Source organism: Pristis pectinata, chromosome 4 (genome assembly GCF_009764475.1).
Source record: "Pristis pectinata isolate sPriPec2 chromosome 4, sPriPec2.1.pri, whole genome shotgun sequence".
Taxonomy (NCBI): Eukaryota; Metazoa; Chordata; class Chondrichthyes; order Rhinopristiformes; family Pristidae; genus Pristis; species Pristis pectinata.
This window is the reverse complement of record NC_067408.1, coordinates 90,633,125-90,639,294: the sequence shown is the minus strand read 5'-3', so window position 1 is coordinate 90,639,294 and position 6,170 is coordinate 90,633,125.

Below are 6,170 nucleotides of genomic sequence, written 5' to 3'. Positions count from 1 at the left end.
AACGAGGCTTTCCAGCAACTTCGGTGAGAACAAGGGTGATCTAACTCCACACACCTTTCCCCAAATCCCTTCACACTAGGACAGGCCAAAAAATGAATTGTGAAATGATAGTAGTTAAACAAGGAGAACTAAAAGAAGTAGTTAAACAAGAAGCTCAAACTCCATCTATAAATTCGCGGAAGACACCACTGTTGTTGGCAGAATCTCAGATGGTGATGAAGAGGTGTACAGGAGTGCGAGAGATCGGCTGGTTGAATGGTGTTGCAACAACAACCTCGCATTCAACATCGGCAAAACCAAGGAATTGATTGTGGACTTCAGGAAGGGGCAGTCGGGAGAACACACACCACTCCTCATTGAGGGGTCAGTCGTGGGAAGGATACCCAGCTTCAAGTTCCTGGGTGTCAACATCTTGGAGGATCTATCCTGGGTACGACGCATTGATGCAGTCATGAAGAAGGCACGCCAGTGGCTCTAGTTCTTTAGGAGTTTGAGGAGATGTGGTATGTCACCAAAGATTCTTGCAAATTTCTCCAGATGTACAGTGGAGAGCATTCTGACTGGTTGCATCACCGCCTGGTATGGAGGCTCCAATGTGCAGGATTAAAAGAGGCTGCAGAGGGTTCCAGGCATAGCCAGTTCCATCACGGGCACAACCCGCCCCACCATTGAGGACATCTTCAAGAGGTGGTGCCTCAAGAAGGTGGCATCCATCATTAAGGACCCTCACCACCCAGGACATGCCCTCTTCTCATTACTACTATCAGGGAGGAGGTACAGGAGCCTGAAGACCCACACTCAACGTTTCAGAAACAGCTTCTTCCCCTCCACCATCAGATTTCTGAACAGTCCATGAACCCATGAACACTACCTCATTATTCCTCTTTTGCTCTATTTATTTATTTTTGTAACTGATATTAATTTTTATGTCTTTATGCCTTGCACTGTACTGCTGCCACAAAACACCAAATTCCACAACATATGTCAGTGATAATAAATCTGATTCTGATTCTGAGAGAATACCAATACTTTGACCATTCAAAAAAATCTGCCTTGGGAATGGCCTGAGGATGGAGGGTTTACAGGGAAAAGAGGAAGAGAGAGAGGGGTGGAGGGGAAAGGAGTTGGGATGTTGGGAGTGCGCTTGCAAGCCAGTAGTCAACAGCATGTAATGAATTAAACCAAGCCCTGATTGCTAATCTGGACTCTGTGCCTGGGAGAGGTAGGACCTGAGCCTTTGCAGTCTTTCCCCGTATGATGTTCTCACCTTCAGAGCCCTCCCTCATTCTCTCTTTCTGTTACATTTTCTCTCCTCTTCCTCACCATTCTTCCCCCTCTCTCTCTCTCACCATTATCTTTTCTGCCCCAGCACACCCCACCACCTCACACCCATCTCTCCCTCCCCTCCCCCACCTCACACCCATCTCTCCCTTCCCTCCCCCACCTCACACCCATCTCTCTCTCCCCCTCCACCTCACACCCATCTCTCCCTCCCCTCCCCACCTCACACCCATCTCTCCCTCCCCTCCCCACCTCACACCCATCTCTGCCTCCCCTCCCCACCTCACACCCATCTCTCTCTCCCCCTCCACCTCACACCCATCTCTCCCTCCCCTCCCCACCTCACACCCATCTCTCCCTCCTCCTCATGTCACCTTTTCAGCTCTTTGCTAATCTTTTTCCTTCAGACTCTAGGGCCAGTTTTTGTTTAGTAGTATTCTCCATCAGCTTAATTTTGGCTTTCTTTCTGGGAAATGCCTCCAAAGTAATCACAAAATACTCTGGACGCTTGTCAAGGACAGGCAATACAGCTTTGTGATGCTCTTCTCTCTCCCCAAACTGCCTTTATCTCTGATTGCCAGTTCTGATGTCCAAAATTTAATCCTTGACCTGGAACAATTGGAAGAATGAGCACTGCTTCACTTGCATTGCTCCTCACTCCAACCTCACATGCCAATTATCTTGATTCTTTCTCCAATGCAGGTACAAAAGACAAAGGATGACTCCCTCAGCACTGTGCTCCCTGGACAATGTGACATAAATTCCTGCTCACACATTACCAGCACTGCTGCACTCTATTTCCTTCAATTTATACTGACTCTAATGTAGACTTCTACCTTAGCATGAACAGTCTACTTGATCAATTGAGGTCATCACTTTCTTCATTTAGTTTGTATGTACAACAACCTTTACTATTCTTCCCTTTATGCCTCACACTGCTCGTGCTATTCATTTTGTAGATGGTATCCACAGCAGCCTACAAATGCTGGTGGTGCAGGGAATGCATGCTCAGGGTAACGGATGCGGTACCAATCAAGTAAGATGCCTTTTCTTGGATGGCACTGAGCTTCTATTCAGCACTTCTGGTGAAACATGCTTGTGAATGTTTCAGCCATGTCAATCAGACTCTCATGCTGGTGCCCATGATCATTGAGAATGGGGATATTCTTGGAGCCTCCACTTCCCATTAGCTGTCCAATTTTTCACCACCATTAAAGACCTGATATGGAAGCACTACAGCTTTGATCTCTGATCTTGTTGGTTGTGAGATTGCTTAGCTTTACCTAATGCATGCTGTTTTCACTGTAGTCCTGTACTACCACTTCACCTCACCAGGTTGACCTCTCATTGTTAGGTACACCCAGTGTTGCTCCCTGTATACACTCCTTATTGAACTAACATTGATCCCCGCATTCCATTGTAATGATAGAGTGACGGATATGCCAGGCCACGAGGTTACAGATTGTGGCAGTGTGCATGTCTGCATCTGTTGGTGGTCCACAGTTTGACTTGCCAAATCTGTTTTGAGGTTATCCTATTCAGCGTAATTGTGGTGTCTCACCAAACAATGGAGGGTTATCCTCAATGTGAAGATGGGGCTTTGCCTCCTCAAGCACTGTATGATGGTCACTTCCATCAATGCTATCATGGAGAGATGCTTCTGCCACAGGTAGATTGGTAAAGAACAGGTCATGGTTTACCCTAATATTTGTTCACTCACTACTTTCCTTAGATCCTGTCTGGCAAATACCTCCTTCAGAGCTCAGCCAGCAGTGCTGCCACCAAGCCATTCTTAATGATAGATGCCGTAGTCCCCACCCCCACCCCTACCCCCACCAACTGAGTCCATTCTGTGTCATTGCTACTTTCAGTGCTTCTTCCAAGAGTTGTTCAACATAGAGGAGCAGAGATTTATCAACTGAGGGAGAACAGTTGGTGGTAAACAGAAGGAGGTTTCCATGCCCATGTTGATCTGATGCCTTGAGACTTCACAGTGTTTGAAATCAATGCTGAGGACTCCAAGGGTTATCCCTTCCCACCTCTGTGGCCCTTTGCCACCACCTCTGGTGGATCTGCCCTGTTGGTGGGACAAGACATACCCAGGGATTTTGTTGGAGGAGTTCTTCCATTTGGACAGACTGGGCTGAAGAGAGGGATTAGTACCAGATGTTGTGGAACTCTTCTCCATACAGGTCCTCTCCAGCTTACGAATGTCTGACTTATGTACACCCCATACATACGAATGAATATTTGAGAGACTGGCAGTATGGATTAGCTGGCTGCAGGCATCTTTTGCCACGTGAGAACTTGGTTCATGGCCGCATTCCTGACTTGCAAACTGTTCAGGTTACAAACAGTTCACAGGAATGGATCCTTGTTGTAACCTGGAGATGACCTGTACTGCCAACGACAAGAAAACCTTTCTCTTATTAGTGGTTTAAATTAAATAGAAGGCAAGATGCTGGTGAATCATATGATGAATACTGAATAGCATTGCAATAACTCATCAAAAGGTTGTGGATTTCAGCAGTTACATTGGAAGAAATATACAGAGGCAGTTGGTGCTAAAAAGATTGCTTTGAGAAATTGATATTAAAGCAAACACTTGAGATCTGTTCATGCAGTAGAGAGAAGCAATCAATGAGTTAACACTAAAACATAGGTTCTCCAGAGATGACAGGAAAATGCTGCATGAAAAGTTAAAGAATTCCAAGGACACAAAAGTATTGGAACTAGGAGCTGGTGGTTGGGAGGGTTTGAGAAACTGGGGGTATGAGACAGAGGTGAGTGTGGGTGAGTTAGATGCTAGGGAGCTATATTACATAGCCTGCTAATTTAATTTACATGAGAGGGAAATATCACAAATTGAAAAGGAGACAAAACAAGCTGTTTCCTGCTGCTTTCTTCTGATTTTCATAATCTAATGACGTCCCAAAGCAGGCTCTAAACTGGAGATTAAATTTCCAAGAGCAAAAGCAATTAGCTCTAAAGTATCTCAGTAAGTATATAAACCAAAACATTACCTCTGGAACATTTAATGAACTGGCCTTTTCAAACACAGCTGCACTTTGGTAACTGACCACTTTACTCTTTCAGCAGGTACAGCAAATAAAGCAAAATCAGGATCCCAAAGTGGGGTCAAGCAAAGTTATGTCATTGCATTAAAAATCTACTCAATGTTCCTTGCTGGAATACCTCACCTTACCTCCAACAAAGTCCAGGCTGGAGTGGAGCTTATCAGCAGGATGAGTGGAAAACAGTTCAATCTTTGTCACCTCCACTACTGAACCAAGCTCATTCCAACTTCAGTATTTGAGCTACGTTATGCTCAGGACACTTGCATATACTCAGTGGCTGAAATCCAAACCATTACTGATTCCTTCACTGAAATAAACAAGATGACAGGCATCTAGGATCCCATTAAACATCTAGAAGAACAGGTCCATTAACAGCCCCCACAGCCATCACATAACACCAACACGACAATTCAGATCCATGACAAGTCTTCAGTCAACATGGATTATTTCCCATTGGTGGAGAGGGGAGGGTGTGCACATAAGAATACAAGAAAATTGGAGCAGGAGTAGGCCACTTGGCCCCCTCAAACCTGCCCTGCCATTCAGTATGTTCATGGTTGATCCATGCTGGTCTCAACTCCTCTGCTAGTTCCCTATACCCTTTAATTCCACAGACTGTAAATATTTATCTCTCTCCACCTTAAATATATCTCATGGTCTGGCCTCCACCACCCTCAGGAGCAGAAATATCTCAGAGATTCACTGCCCTCTGAGAGAAGAAATTTCTAAGCACCTCAGTTTTAAATGATTGTACCCTTATTTTGTAGCTATGTCCCCTTGTTCATGACTTTCCCACTACTGAAAGCATTTCAACATCCATCCTGTCAACCCCTGTTAAGATCTTATATGTATGAATAAGGTTAACCCTTATTTTCATAAACTCCAAAGAATACAAACCCAAACTGTCCGGTCTGTCTTGGTAGGACAACACTCTCATCCCAGGAATTAGCCTAATGAATTTCCTTTGGACTTCCTCCAATGCTACCAAATCATTTTTTAGGTAAGGGGACCAAAATGGTGCACAGTATTCCAGGTGTGACCCCAGCACATTCTCAGTAACGCAAAAAGACGCATTTTACTGTGTGTTTTGATGTACATGTGACTAATAAATAAATATCTTATCTATTCTTAAACCCCAACTCCTTCACAATAAAGGCCAACATGCCATTAGCCTTAACTACTTGCCTGCTAACTTCTTGTGTTAATGCACGAGAACACCAAGATTCCTTTGAATGTCACTCATTTGCAGTCTCTCTCTATTTAGATAATAAACTGGTTTTTGATTTTTTTTGACCTAAATTCATGACTTCACACTTGCCCATATTGAACTCACAGACTGGGTTTCTAACACTGGGTAGAATTTTGGTCAATGTTGGAAAATCAGGAGTTAAATTCAGATCTTCCTGTTCAGGTTGGTTAGGTGAGAATATATTTTATCATCTGATGCTTTTTTCCCCCTCAGTTCTTATATTTTCCTATTCAGTGCCACCTTTACAAGATTTAGCTTTGTAGAGGGCTCCTTCTAGTGGTATTTTGCCATAACTACTCTAAAACATAAAGTAATTTGGCAGCTTTACCTTTCCTAAATTATAGCACAGCAACTTGTGTTCATGTAGCTCTTTCAATAAAGGTACCTCTTCAAGGTAGCCAAGCAACTGAGCTACATTAATTGTAATTGTAATATTATTGCCACATGTACCAAGATACAGTGAAAAACTTTGTTATGCATGCCATCCATACAGATCATTCCAGACATAAGTGCATCGAGGTAGTACAAAGGGAAAAGCAATTACAGAATACAGTGTTACAGTT